The sequence below is a fragment of the Pan troglodytes genome, chromosome 8, assembly GCF_028858775.2.
Source record: "Pan troglodytes isolate AG18354 chromosome 8, NHGRI_mPanTro3-v2.0_pri, whole genome shotgun sequence".
In the NCBI taxonomy this organism is placed as follows: Eukaryota; Metazoa; Chordata; class Mammalia; order Primates; family Hominidae; genus Pan; species Pan troglodytes.
In genome coordinates this window covers 16,092,867-16,108,678 of record NC_072406.2, presented here as the reverse complement: position 1 = coordinate 16,108,678, position 15,812 = coordinate 16,092,867, and positions in this window count along the sequence as shown.

Here is a 15,812-nt window from a genome sequence, read left to right as displayed (position 1 = left end):
TTGAAAACCTGGGGCGTGCTTGTTTCGGGATTTGGGTTTGAAAACCTGGGGCGTGCTTGTTTCGGGATTTGGGTTTGAAAACCTGGGGCGTGCTTGTTTCGGGATTTGGGTTTGAAAACCTGGGGCGTGCTTGTTTCGGGATTTGGGTTTGAAAACCTGGGGCGTGCTTGTTTCGGGATTTGGGTTTGAAAACCTGGGGCGTGCTTGTTTCGGGATTTGGGTTTGAAAACCTGGGGCGTGCTTGTTTAGGGATTTGGGTTTGAAAACCTGGGGCGTGCTTGTTTCGGGTTTGAGCTCCTAGTTGGAAGAAAAGATGGTGAATAATTTTGAGAAAGGGAGTGGCATGATGTAAATGATGCCATCTTTTTAAGGATCACTTTGGTTGGTCCAGGAAATGTGGGGTGTGGCCAGGAGGGCAGTTGGAGGAGGGGGAGGGGACCAGCAACTGGGACCGGGGTGAGGGGAGAGGGGGAGTTCAGCTGGGGACGCCTGCAGGATGTGAGGCTTGCTGGACCGCAGTGGACTGATGTTGGGTCTGAGAGAGAAAACTCAAGAATAATGTTTAAGTTTGTGTCTTAAATGAAAGCTAACTCAATCCCAGTGACTTGGGAGGCTGAGGCAGTAGGATCGAGGGAGCCCAGGAGTTTGAGGCTTCAGTGAGCCACGATCGCGCCACTGCACTCCAGCCTGAGTGACAGAATGAGAGCCTGTCTCATAATAAAATAAGTAAAATAAAATAAATAAAATAAAAATGTAAACAATGATGCTATTGACATAAATGTGGAGGGTTGGAATCGGGACGTGGTTGAGGGAGCAAATACTGAGAAAGCTGCATCCTTTAAAAGATGGCATCCATTCAAAAACCAAGTGGCGTCGCTGTGGGAGAAGTTGGTGGCAGTTCCTCTTCCTTCTCAGCCCAATTTCATCGCCAGCCCATTCCCCTGGTAACTCCATGACCCTCACTTCCCTCATCCTGATCAGGGATGACCGAGACCCATGAGAAGAGAGTCTTCACTGGCCCCATCAGGACCCAACTAGGACTTGCTTCCACCTGCTCTCCTCTTGCCAGAGATAAACCCACGACGCTATTGCCTGAGCCACTGCTGTGGGGCTTCATGCCCTGGGTCCCGTACCCCTCACTAATTCAAGCACATGTCTGCAGCAGCTCTCTCTTCCCCCCCCACCATTAAATTTCCCCCTTTCAGTCAACTGGGGGCCTCATGACCCACAGGCATCCCTCAGCTGAATCGTTCCTATCAGCATCAAAACCCATCTATCATGTTCCAATTTTTTATAAAGTCACCCTCTCTACACCGCGTTCCCCACCAGCTAGTAACTCCGTTCTCCCAGGGCAGGCATGGTCTGGATGTCTACCAAGACTCTTGACCGTGTGTAGAGTCAGGGCTCTCAGAGAAACAGAACTGGTGGGAGCCATACCTTTATCTAGGGTGAGATTTACCTTAAGGAATCGGCCCATGTGACTACAGAGGCTGAAAATCCCCACAATCTACTGTCCACCGTGAGAGGCCTCAAAATCTACCATCCACCGTGAGAGGCCCAGATGATCTGCCAGCAGGATCCCAGCTCACAGGCAGAAGAGCCATATCTCAGCTTTGTCTGTCAGACACACAGAGAGAGTAGTATCCATTCCTTGGCCTTTTTGTCCTGCTCAGGCCCTCCACAGATTGGGTAAAGCCCACCCACCCTGGGGAAGGCCACCTGCTTTACTCAGTTCACCAATTAAAATGCTGGTCTCTTTCAGGAACTTCCCCACAGACATACCCAGAAATAATGTCTTACCAGCAACCTGGGCACCCCTTAGCCTAGTCAAGTTGACATAAAGTTGTCCATCACTGTCCCTCCAAGTTAGTGACGCATTTCTAGACGTCACTTGCGGTTACGGCCGGCCATGTGACTGAGTGCTGGTAATGAAACACTCCTGGGAGTGACCCAACTCCTCCCCGGCCCATGAAACGCCAGCACCAGCAGAGCATGGCCCTGTGTGTCAGCCACGTGGAGAGGACCTTAGAGATGGGGGGATTTGAAGGAAGCTGTCCTTACAAGACTCTGTGGAACAGGGATTTCTCACCACCACCCCCCACCCAAATTCCCACCCCATTAGACTTGATCAACTTGAGCGAAAAATAAAATCTAGTGTTTAGCCACAGAGATGTTGGCTTCCTTGTGAGAGAAGCTACCGTGACTTACTCTAATTAATCGGCAACCCCAAAGCTGCCCAGGCTTGCTGTTTCTGTCTCTTTCCTCCGATTTCTTTTGAAGCCACTCTGGTTGATTTCACCTCTGCTGGTCCTTGGGGACAGCTTGTGCCAGACTTCCCAGGGCATCCGTGTGCCTAAACCAACAGTGAATGTGGAGTCCTCCCCTTCCCTGACTCTCAGCACCGTAGGATACACCTGGTCACCCCCACCCCATCACATTCCTCACCCAGCTCCCGGGGCTCCACTCCCCGCCCCGTGCTCCTCCCACTTTACTTGCTGCTCCCTCTCACTCTCCTTTGCTGCTGAATTAAAGGTCAAGTGTTTGAAACATGGTGAGAGAACTTTCAACCCTCTATCTCTCTTCATAGAGGCTCCCCTCCTAATCCCGCCACTCTTTTACATTCAACGCCAGTGTTGGACCCCAATCAACAAGGGTGAGGCTGTGGGAGAAGGAGTGCTGACAGCCTAAAATGTCATGTGGCCCAGGGAACGTCTTCCAGGAGGGAGTTTGGGTCAGAGTTGGGGCTGAGCAGAACCGTACCGGGGTCAGAGCACTGGCGAGGTATGGGACGTGGCACGGAGACCCTGGTAACAAGGATGCAAGGTGGGCTGGCTGGTTGCGGTGGCTTTAGAGCGCAGTGTGGATGATTGGTGCTAGGCAAAGCCAGCTCCGTGGGGCTCTGCGGCCCAGCACAGGGAGGGAATAAGACAGGGAGTAAGGTGTGGATACAGGTGTCCCTTCCAGGGGCGTGGGAAGTGCCACAGGCCTTCCTAAGTTCTTCCCAGCCCTCAGTGAAGACAATACTTAGGGTGGGAATCCTGAGTCTACTGTGATTGAATAACATACACAGGTGCAGGTGGAGGCCATGACGCTGGCTCTTCATCGTCATGCGCCTTTTTATGTCGGCATCGCTCACTCCTCCGTCACTGGCACCATCGCCTCGTCGCCTGCGGCACCTGCTCTTTTTGCCACCCACACCCCATCCTCTCCTCGTTTCCCCTGCTCCTTCTTTCTGGAGCTGCCCTGGACTCATGCTGTGATGTCAAGCAGCCTCTTGGGGTTTTCATTTCTTTCTCTGTGAATTAGGCTAACAGTGTCCTAAACTATGTTCTGTGAAAAAAATAAAATAAAATAAATCTAGGGACTCCAAAGTCACCATGCCAAAGGGAAGTCAAGCTGGGAACTGCGTCAGGCAAAACTGCCTCCTATTTTTTTCCTAAATAACATGCTACGAAGGTAAGAAGCTACACGCCTCCCGCACAATTTGCCCACAGGAAATTCCCTGTGGACAAAGGACAGACAGAACTCAAAGTCATCCCTCTGCACACCTGAGACAAATTCATACATGATCGCTTCCTCTGCCTATTGATTCACTGAGCCAGACTAAGGCATCAGCGACTGTTCCTCTGCCCGCCTCTCACATGTAAATTGTGTGTTCAGTAAAAGGCTCATCAGAGACTCAAAATTCAACCTTTTGTCTCTTATCTATTTCTGACGTGGAAGTCCCCTCCTGGCTTCAAGTGGTCCCGCCTTTCTGGACCAAACCAGTGTGTACATCTTACACATATCAATGGATCTCATGTCTCTCTAAAAGTTACAAAACCAAGCTGTGCCCCGACCACCCTGAGCACATGTCATCAGGACCTCCTGAGGCTGTCGTGGACACATCCTTAATCTTGGCAAAAATAAACTTTCTAAATTGATTGAGACTTTTGGGTTCACAGTTTGCTGGTCCTGGTACTATCAAGATAAAATAAGAGCAATAAAAAGATCACTGGCAAACATTAAGTGCCTCAGAAACGTAGCATGTTCTAAATAGTGTTATTTTTGTCTGTGGGGCTACTTTTGTGCTTAGAGATTCATAAAGCAAGTGAAATAATGTTATGGATTTAGTGGCAATCCATGGTTCATCCATATCATTTATTCACTCTGAAATTTTGTTCTTTGTGTTCATTGGACATAAAAGGCATGTGATAGGGCCAAGTGTTTTTATTGAAAATGTAACACAATAGTATTCCCCTAAAATGTATTTCATAAAAGACTGATTCAAAGGGGAATTTAGGAGATAAATTATATTTTTAAAGAACATGGACGAAGGAAAGAACAGTTTTTTGTGGACTTATCTGTAGGAAAGTTGCATCTTCTTTCTTTAAAACTGCAGAGTCCTCAGGTATCAAAGAATCAAGGAAGAGAACATAGGCATGCCTGAGAAATCCCCAGAGTTGAATATGCAGGAAACCCACTGTGGTATACAATAGGAGGAAAAAGTTTGTTCAAGTTCCGCAACTCTAACAAAAGAGACTGAAATCAGTGGAATACCAAAAGATTCTTATCACACTGTGATCACCCCCAAAGGCCACCTGGAAACAAAAGCTTTTATAATAGCGTCATGCCAAAGAAAAGCTTTTATCTGTTTTAAATAACTTCAGTTTAGCTTGAAGTAATAATTGGATTTTCTCGGGCACTAGGATTGTGCGTGTGTTTCTGCCTGTGTGCGCGCATGCACGTGTGTGAGGAAGAGAGAGAAATGAGAGAGGGAGAGAAGAGTAGGTCTAGTTGATCAAAATGTAAGTAGAGAGTAGGCTTAGGGAATTGTTTTATTTTATGACAATTTCTTAAAATTAGTATTATTTAAGTGAGTTGTGCCTCCCATGCCTATCTTTAACAACAATTCTTTTAAAAAGGAATGTATTACAAGCAAATATTTTACTTGTGGCTGTTCTTTAGATAGCATACCTGTATTAGGCTGAGAGCATCCTTTAATAATTCAAAAGACTTCACCTTCATTCCCTCTCATCCTATTATCTAATTCTTAAGGTGTGAATGTGAAGAGAACAGAAATTGTGCAAGCAGTATGCTTCTGCTAAGATAGTAAAACAACGAGGAATACGGGCTGTCAGCCCCTTCGCTATCATCACGGGTGATAGAGTAGGAGGAGGCCATGTCGATAATAATAGGGTAATCCATTCGATGGGTTGTGGCCTCTTACCTGTTGTTAGCTTTCCCACCAAGTGGTCCTTTCTAGCTTGTACTCTTCTCTCCCCCTTTCTGTCTGCAGCCTGTCCCTGGATGCTCATAAGCAGAGTGGCTACAGTGCAGCAAGGAAACCTTCCAGCAAACACTGCACTTGGCACAGCCGCAGGCCACATCCCTGCCCACCAGGACCTCTCTGTGATAAGGGCCAACGATGTTTCCATTCCTGTTCATGAAATCACTTGGCGATGAGTGAAATCTGTGTGCGTTGTAACAACAAATGACTGCAACAGAAAATCACCAGATTTCCATCATAACTCAAATGCCAGCCAGGCTTGGTGGATGGGCTCCTGGCTGAAATCTCCATAGCTGCATAATCATTAGCGGTGAGAACAGTCACCTACACGTGAAAGAATGACTAGAGGAAAACAATTCACTCCACTTAAGCAAAGTGATGCTCCCTTTGGCTAATCTAAATACCTTGGGGTTTTGCTAGGTCTTCTCCTTCCTCTCTTCTTCCAGTCGATGAGGGAACTTTGAAAGCCAGCGTGGGAGAGCATTACATGGCTGGATGAAAACTCTGCTGGGTTTACAGTGAGCTGGCTCATTATTCAGTGAAACCTCCATCCTTATTCAGCCTTGAATATTTAAATCCATACAGATCGGAACAGTACTCCAGAGCCTGGGAACACCGTGCAATGCGCTCTAAATCCCTGCTTTCATGCGCTGAAAGACCCGTCATTTTTACCCCTCCTACCAGCCTAATTGACCGCATTTCCGTGAACACTCGCTTGCTGGTTCCTAGCAATGAAGACTGTGGGGTCCTTTCTTTCCAAGGTTGTGCTGGAAAGTGGAGAAGGTAAAGGGGAAAGCAACAGGCAGGCAAGGGGAATCCGGGAGAAGGGACTCATCTGCAGCAGTCATGCCTCTCACGGAATCACAGGCCAGGCTATGAGGAAGAAACGCGGGCTTTGCTCTCGGTCACCTAATGACGCTTTGTCATTTTTAAAGGGCATTGCACTGTGATTGCCATGGATACATGAAAAGATAATGTGCTATTTTTAGCATGAAGCATAAAATAAAATCCAAAGTTGGGCAATATGACCCTCACGCCTCCAGAGAGCCTCATTAAAATGAGATGTTTCCCTTCAGAGGTGAACTCAGTAAGTAACGTTTAAATTTCTTAATCAGGCCACACAGAGTTCCCAAATAAAAAATAGTTCTGAAAACAAATCCTTCTGTCAGAGCCCAGGGCTTGCACCATGGCAGCAAAATCCTTCTGACTTAAAGTGGAGGGAGAAGGTGGTCTCTGAATGAAAGACATTTCAAATTTTCAGTGTTCTAATTGAGGAATAAAATGGTATCTATTCAGCTAGAAAGTAACCATTGGATCAAATTATACAGCCTTTGAGTAAGCCAATGTCAGCTTAATAATATTTTAGCATATAATAAAGTCGTGTGTATCAATTCTCATTTTGAACCCAGGTTGAATGTTACTGCTTCAAACAGTAAATAAAAGCTGAGATTCTGAGAATAAGGCCAGCTCTGAATTAGTCAAAATTGTTTTTATTACTAGCAAACAGGCAAACCTGTGATAAAACAGCATTCATTTTCCCCATGCTATTTCAATATCCTATGTAATTTTTCACTGTTGAAAGCACTCCCAGAGTACCCTCATGAATAATCCCTGAAACCCCAAATAAATAAAAACCGTTCTCTGATGAATGGCAGTATTCCACTTCCTGCAGTTGAAATGCAAATTATTTTATCTAATTGTGGCTGTGCGTGGCTCCTGACCCAATGACCATCCCCGCAGATTTTCTATGCTGGAGTGAGCCTGGGCACCTCATTCCTTTGCAGACACAGAAGGCAGCGGAGCCGAAGATTTCACCACATTACGGGGTTAGGACTTTCAAATCAAGCCTAGTTCAAAGAGGCCGGCCAAAACCTAGCATTGTGTCCAGATACGCAGCTGTGCTCAAATACGGCTTCCGACCTGAAGACCCAGCTGCCAAGACATTTTTCTCAGTTTTATTCTACCTTCTAACTCTTTCTGCCAACAAACACATTAGCCTGCTTTGCCTAGAACATTGCTCTTTTTTGAAGAAGATCACATGTATGTAAAAACACTGACTTTCCCATTGATTCAATTTTTTAAAAACTATCTTGGATAACAGCAGTCCCAATAGACCAGGTGATCCATGAAGTGATGCAAATCGACAGGAAGCTTGACAAATTCTTCATGAGCTGAGCTGATCTCAAAGTCTAACTGAGTCTACTCATCTTGTAAACTGGTGAGCCATTTGACACCCGTAAGGCCAATGTCCTTGTGTCTGAGTCAGAACTGTTCATGAGGTCTCCAAATGGGCCCATGCAACAGCAGAAGATTATCGTCATAGGAATGCTTAACAGTAGCCCCTTTGAGAATAAAAGATTTCATAGCAGAACTCACGTGTCCAAGGATTTCAACGCTCACCTGAGTTCTAGTCCCAGTGAGCAGTAACTCCAGGAAGGCACCAGCGAGTACTTGAAGGACAGAGTAGACCTAGAGCAGCCTGGACTCCACTTAATAATGTGTAGGGATCAATTAACAAGAGATTTGCTGGGCACAGTGGCTCACGCCTATAATCCCAGCACTTTGGGAGGCCAAGGTGGGTGGGTCACCTGAGGTCAGGAGTTTGAGACCAGCCTGGCCAACATGGTGAAACCCTGTCTCTACTAAAAATACAAAAATTAGCCAGGTGTGGTGGCACACACCTGTAATCCCAGCTACTCAGGAGGCTGAGACAGGAGAATCAATTGAATCCAGGAGGCAGAGGTTGCAGTGAGCTAAGATCACTCCACTGAACTCCAGCCTGGTGACAGAGTGAGAAACTGTCTAAAAAAAAAAATTAATAGACAGTGACAGACCAACAATGGGTGTATTCAGTAGGTCACATTTAGGGTGATAATATTTCATGGTCCATGCCATAGATTATTTGTGTCCCTCTAAAATTCATGTATGGAAATCGTAACCCCACTGTGATGGTGTTAGGAGGTGGGGTTTTTTGGAAGGGTTCATCTAGGTCTCAAGGTAGAGCCCTATTAAAGAGATCAGCATCTTTATGAAAGAGCCTCAAGAGAGCTCCCTCTCCCTTTCCACCCTGTGGACACAGCAGGAAGGCGTCATCCATGAACCAGGAAGTAGATCTTCGCAAGACCCTGATCCTGCCTGCACACTTGGACTTCCAGCCTCCAGGACCCTGAGACACGGGTGTCTGTTGTTTTCTAGCCAGGCAGTCTGTGGGATATTGTTACAGCAGCTGAAAATGGACTGGGACTGTGCACCTCTGCATTTATCTAGGAAGCTCCTATGTGTGTATTCTGATACCAGAACACGTGTGTGTTTATTTTTAGTGCTTTTGCAACTTAGACGAGATTAATTCATTCCTTCCACACACATGTTTCCTGCCTACTACATGCCAGGCACTGGGCAGAATGCAGGGCATGGGTCTTGACCCATTTCACATCAGGAGCTCTCCCACGACCCCAGGCCTCTGAGCATTAAGTCAGTGCAGACGGAATGGAATTGCTGACTTTGCATCTGCACTCACTTGCACTATTCCCCCACTCAGACCTGTTGAATACGGAGGGTAAGGAATGACTGTGGCACGGTCCTGTCCCAACCTTATGAGAAGCTTGGGTCTGTCTGAAGCCCAGTGTCCCCGATCAGGCCAAGACAAAAGGCAACCCGGTTATTAGGGATGTAAGGTGACATGAACTGACGGGTAACTCAGGAATACCAATCTGTCCTGAGAAATAACACCCAGCTCAGGAATTTGGACCGGAAATCTATTACCCCACCTTACCAAATTGCCTTTGAAGTATATATGTTTCATTTTATTTTTTGAAACGGAGTCTCACTCTGTCGCCCAGGCTGGAGTGCAGTGGCACGATCTCAGCTCACTGCAACCTCCTCCTCCCGGGTTCAAGCAATTCTCCTGTCCTAGCCTCCTGAGTAGCTGGGACTACAGGCGCACACTGCCATGCCCGGCTAATTTTTTGTATTTTAGTAGAGACATGGTTTCGCCGTGTTGCCCAGGCTGGTCGCAAACTCCTGAACTCAGGCAATCTGCCCGCTTTGGCCTACCAAAGTGCTGGGATTACAGGCGTGAGCCACCACGCCTGGCCTTGAAGTATATTTTAATACAACCAAAATGTTTCTACTTTTACAAAATGTCAGGATCCAAAGTTTAAGCCCTCACCTTAAATAAGGGAAGGAAAGCCTTCGAGTCACAGGATCTCAAGATCAGCCAGGTGGCATGCAGGCACAGAGTGTTATTGAGATAAAAGAGATTGAACAGAAGAGAGCAGTTACGTGAGTGGACCACGCGCCCGGAGAGGGAGGCCAAGGAGGCCAAGGGACGGAGGCCTGAGAGCCGCAGAGGAAAGTGGAGGAGACTTCAGTGTCACCCACAGGACTCAGGCTCTCTTTTCAGGAACTTTTAACTGATCAGCTTTTATGCAGATAAATGAGGCCATCTTTCCTGTCCACCCCACCACCACCACCACCACCACAACCAAAAGCATTTCCACTACACTCTCCACATATACATGGTATCAAAAATCACATTTATTCACTTTTATGACAATATACATGAACAAAAAGACACATTTTAGAACCTAATGGCTTGGGACATCAAGACTTTTTTAAATTATTTTTCCGAGAATGAAAAGTATTTATATATTCATGATACTGGAAATGTATTTATTGAGTATACATTTTAAGAAGAAACCACATTTAGACAACCACTGATTGCTTAATTATATTTATAGAACAATCTAAATGACACAAGCTTTGGAAATTTAAAAATAATAACATAACTTGGAAAAATCAGGAGAGAGAGGAAGAAGAAAATGAAGAATGAGTCCATTTGCTAAGTTCCTCATATCTCATACAACAGTAGATAAAGTTGATAAATTTCAAAATGTTATTTTAAGTGAATTATTTAAATTCACAAAGTAACCCCTGGATGAATAAAAGAAAAATAAGAAAGCTATTAAAAAGCAAGAGACTTGGATGGTGCGGTGGCTCAGTCCTGTTGTCCTGGCGCATAAGGACGGGAGGCCAGACGTTTGAGACCAGCCTGGGCAACATAGGAAGCCTTCATCTATACAACAACAACAAAAGAACAAGAGGTTCGCTTAGCAGCTGGTAGGTAAGTCTATTGGATTATTAATTCTTCTAAACGAGCATCAGCAGACACCAAGTAAGGCTGGGCAATCGAGAAGCAGACACAGAAATTGTTAAAACTGTTTTTTCCAGGGCATGAGACTAGGAATCATGGGAGGCTTTTCATCAGAGAAACTTCTAAATGATATAAGTGTTGGAAGTTTAAACACAGTCACATAACTGAGAAAAATCAGGAGATACAGAGGGGCAGAAGAGCATCAAGTTTAAAAGATTATCCCATACACATGTGTTAGTCCTGTGATATAAAGAAATACAGACATAAATAATTATGGTATATTAGTAATAATACTTGTGGCCAGACACAGTGGCTCACATCGGTAATCTCAGCACTTTGGGAGACCAAGACAGGCAGATTGCTTGAGTTCAGGAGTTCGTAACCAGCCTGGGCAACTGGCGAGACCCACCCACCCCGCTGCCTCCATCTGTACAAAAAATACAAAATATTAGCTGGGTGTGGTGCCACATGCCTGGGGTCCCAGCTACTTGGGAGGCTGAGGTGGGAGGATTGCTTGAGCTCCGGGAGTTGATTGAGGCTGCAGTGAGCTATGGTCCTGCCACCGCACTTCATCCTGGGTGAAAGAATGAGTCCCTGCCTCAAAAATAAAAGTAAATGAAATAAAATTAAAATTAAATTAAAAGTATGAATAGAGAAAAGTGTTCAAGATATATTTGATTGATAATTTTTTACTGTGGTAAAATATGTACTTCATAAGATGTGCTATGTTAACCATTTTTAAGTGGACAACTCAGAGGTATGACATCCATTCACATTGTGCGACCGTGACTACCATCCCTCCACAGAACTCTGCATCTTCCCAAACTGAAACCCTGTGTCCACTAAATAAAATCCCCATTCCTCCATTCCCTCCCCCTGGCAACACCATTCATTCTACTTTCTGTCTCTGTGATTTTGACTGCCCTAAGCACCTCTTCTAACTGGAACCATAAGTCAGTGCACTTCTGAGACTGGCTTGTTTCTCTTAGCAAAATGTCCCCAAGGTCGTCCGTGTGGCAGCATGTGCCAGAATTTCCTTCCTCTTTAAGGCTGCATAATATTGCATAGTATGGATAGACCACATTTTGTTTATCTATTCATCTCTTGGTGGACAAGTGCATATTTATATTCAGATAAACACACAGAATGCAATGAGTGTTTCCATGGGGACACAGGTCAACTCACGGTGTCCAGTGGCAACTCAGAAGCCATCTGGTCTACCGTCTCTGCAGCAGCCCTCGTTTGACCATCTGACCCTTCACTTGCTACCCCTCCCACATTGTCACCCCTGAAATGTTCATGGACTTGCTGGCCTACCTTCAATGGCCACCCCCACTGCCACCCCTCAGGTGTGAGTCACAGGGGCACTTCTTTGTTCACCGCAGCCCCAGTAATGACAGCTGTTCACGGCATGCAGTAGGAATTTGATAAATACTGTTGAGTGTCTCCAATAATTATAGCAGTTCACGGCATGCAGTAGGAATTTGATAAATACTGTTGAGTGCATGAATGAATACTTGCGATGGTTACACTGGGACCAAAAAAAAAAAAATAAAGAAACGGAATGAAATGGATGATGACTTTTCACTTTTAATTCTATGAAGTTTGATTTTTGAAATCTATACCAAGTATTATATTCTAATTTGAAAAGTTTAAAAATAATGACCTGGAAGTAAATAACCCCTAATCCGAAAGGTGAGCTGTAGTCGGTAGGGTCTTCCATGTACTCAGGCTCACAAAGGAGAGAGATGGTGGTTTAAGGAGTCCCCAGCTGTGCCCCCAAATCTCCTCTCAAAAATATGTGTAGCCCGGGCTGCACCCAGCCCTGAAACCAGCCCAAGGCTCTCCTTTCCTCTGCTGTCAGAAGGAGGGACACCTAGGGTCAGGAGGGGCTTGCTGTGGCACCTCCCACACACCCCCATGGCCAGCTGACCCCAGTGCGCTGAGGCTTTCAGGACTTTGCTGAGTGTGTGACCACGGGCAGCTGCGAATGACCCTGCGGAGGGGATGGTGCCAGCCGTGTGGCCGGCAAGCAGCAGGCTGTGGTGGCAGGTAGGAACTTCCTTCTGCTCAGGGTATAGCTGCTGGTATCAACACAGCCCGAAAGAAATATGCTGTATGTCATTAACTTAGGTCTGTTTCATTTACATTCCATCAGAAAACTGACTCTGCCTTGTTGTGGAGAACTTGACTTTACGGGTTGGCTCTGCTGGGAACAGGTTTGTAGAGGAAGGGCTGAAACACGAAACAAAGAGAAGGTTCTGAGAAAGGCCAGGACGATATCCTGTTGTTGTTCAGTGATTCCCTAAACAGAACACTTTGTGAGGGCCCTGCTGGAGGCCCAGGGTGGCTGTTCCTAACAATACCAGCGGCCAGGGGAAGCCATTAGATGAGTGGGTCAGGAGGAGGCGGTGCCACCGCCCAGGAGTCATTTCTGGGTCGTGTGTCGTGGCCACAATTTGCAAAACAGGAAGGAGAAGAAGAAAAAATGATTGGCAAGTGGCAAAAGGAAGGCAAAAGTCGCACTCTGCTCCCTGAAAGGCAGCAGAATTAATGGCCAGCAGGACCAAACAACGTCCATGTGGTGAAGGAACCAACCTGAAAGACAAACAGAAAGAAACGCTGGCAGGTGGGGAGTTAGGGGAGTCCGTGAAGGGCATGGCGCTCACCAGGAACCAGCGCAACGCCCCCTGCAGCCTGATCTTGCTGGCACCGAAGCACACAGCCTGGGAGCTTGTGGAAGGCACAACATTCCGATTCAGTAGCTCCTGAGAGTCTGTGTTTCCAACAAACTCTCACTGCTGCCGGCCTGGGGACCACACTTAGAGACTAAGAATTGCATTTGCTGCTTCTCCCACCTTCCGCACGGTGGGTCCACCCGGGGAGCTTTAACAACTGCCAGTGCTGGGGCCCCAGCTTCTCCACTTGTGATCTAACCGGTCTGGGGTATGGGCTGGGCTTCAGAATGTTTTAAAGCTCCCTAGGTGACACTACTGCTCAGCAGTTTGAGAAGTACTGATGTGGATGAAACGATAATAAGTAACCAGTGGCAATGTGGAGAATTTCAGCCAAGCAATACCACTCATAGACTCCTAAAAAGCCTGAATCCTGGATAAACTTTCAAATCACAGAAGCACATCTTTGTGTTTCTTCTTCATTGGAACAGGTGATAACTGTGCAAATAAAACCAGTTGCCTCCCAAACTGCTCTGAGTCTAAAATAGGACCAAAGAGAAAGAAGTTTTCAGAAAACAAGATGGCCAGTGCATCAGGAGTGAGTTCACCTGGACAGGAAGAGAAACTCACAGAGTCTCCTCTCCTAGGGTGTCCGTCATCAGCTCCACCTCTTCCTGAGGCCACCTCCACCTCACCACTTACATCAGCTCTTCCAGTTCCTGAGCTCAGCTGAACTACCTAATTCGGGGATCTTGAATATCAGCTAGAATTTTGCTGGGTTGAATGTAACAAACAGGAAAAACCCATGACTTATAGGAGATTGAAGGGTATCTCCCCCACACAGCTACGAGACTGGAGGTGGTAGGGCTGGGCTGGGGTGATGGCTTCCCGGGTATCAGGGTCCCAGACTCTTTCATTTCATCTCACTCACTGCTCTGCCTCATGGTAAAAAATGGCTGCCCAGGTGCCAGCCAGCACTTCCGCACAGCAGCCAGGAGGACGAGCAGGGGGCAGCTTTTACGCTCTCCTTTAAGGCAGTCCTGTCCATTGGTCAGAATTTAGTCCTGTGCCCTTCCTAGCTGTGAGGAGGATTGCAAAGTGTTGTACTTGCCAAGACAGAAGTCCCAAGCTACAAAGTTGGAGAAAGAAGAATTCATACTACAAAGAATCCGGTAGTCTTTGACAAGTCCTCTTTTACTTACCCTATTTGACTTCCTACATCTCTTCTCTAACCAGTAATTCACACGAGCCAGGTACTATGCCAAGCCCTTCATACCCACTGTTGCGTTTAGTCCTCATGCAACCTCATGAGGGAACATTTTCAGAATCCAAATGGAGTTCCCTGTGTTAAAACCCTGACACGCTGGGGAAGGCCATGGAGGGAGGGCTCTCATGAGTGAGGCATTGCAACTTTTCACAAAAAACCACTTCTGCCAGGACATCTGCCAGCAACTGCCTGTCCAGCCTCAGACAGGCATCACCCTTGTTATTGATCCTTGTGGCCCAGGATAATTATCTCAAAACAATTCTGCAATCCTCATTTTCTTAAAAAAAAATTATCTCTTTTTACTTCTCTGGATAAGCAATTAGTTTACCATGGCACACACATGCCCATCTTAATGCCTACGCCCGAATAAACACCATTGTCCTTTAGATAGTTTCCTTCTTTGCTATTTAGGTTGACAGAGGTCAGCTTCATTTAGACAACTTGCCAAGGTTACCCAGCTTAGTTTAGGTAACTTGCCAAGGTTACCCAGCTAGCAGCTGATGTAATTAAGGTTTGAACCCTGGTAAGTCTCACTCCAAAGCTATTAACAACTCCGACGTTTCCGGCATGGGTTTGATAAACAGACCCAGAACCTCACAGTAGAGGCTTCTAAGCCAATTCATTCATAAGTGCCTGAGCCCCGCCCCTAGAGAAGCCAGATCCGCACATCACAACTGTGGGCTCCTGCACTGCAAAGGCTACCGACTGTACTTTAGTTTTGCTTTGCCTCTTCCTTCTCTTCCTTCTCCTTATTCTAAGAAAATATTCCAGGAGCTTCCAGAGTTGTGCGGTGCAGCAAAGCTCTAACTTCTCTCCTGAACTTTGATTTCTTATAAACTTAATAGAGCCGGGTATTCTAGTCATAGTGCCTTGGCTAAAGAAGCATTACTGAATTGTTCCCATTGGCTTGTGAAATTCTTTATACAAAATATGAGGTTGTTTCCTTATTCCTTGTCTCAATAAACAGAAGTCAGTGAGCCCACGCCGACATCCCTTTAATGATTTCAGATGACCCAGTACCTTGCCTTGTCATTCCCAATATAAATCTTATCAACCTTTAAATTACATGTGGAGCGGGAGTCTACACCATAAACACCAACCTGGGGAAATACACTCGACATGGTTTCTTACATCAGCCCCTAACACGACCTGTTTTCCCTGAGGTTGAGCTCTGCTTCCTAAATATGCAACAAGCAGGCAAAAAGCAGGCTAATGGATCATTCTGATCCGTTGAGTTATGGTTTATTTGAAGAAATGTTCATTTCCTCAGGTCCCTTAGAGCACATACGAGTTTCACACTTGCTGAAGGTGAGTTTCTCTACATCACTAGTCCTGTGGCTTCCCATGCAGCCAGTGCAAAGGGAAATGTGCAAGAGAGACGCCTTCTTCCAAGTGCTGCTCGTCACTTTAGACGATTAAAAATCATCTCTCGATAGCCCCTCCACTGCA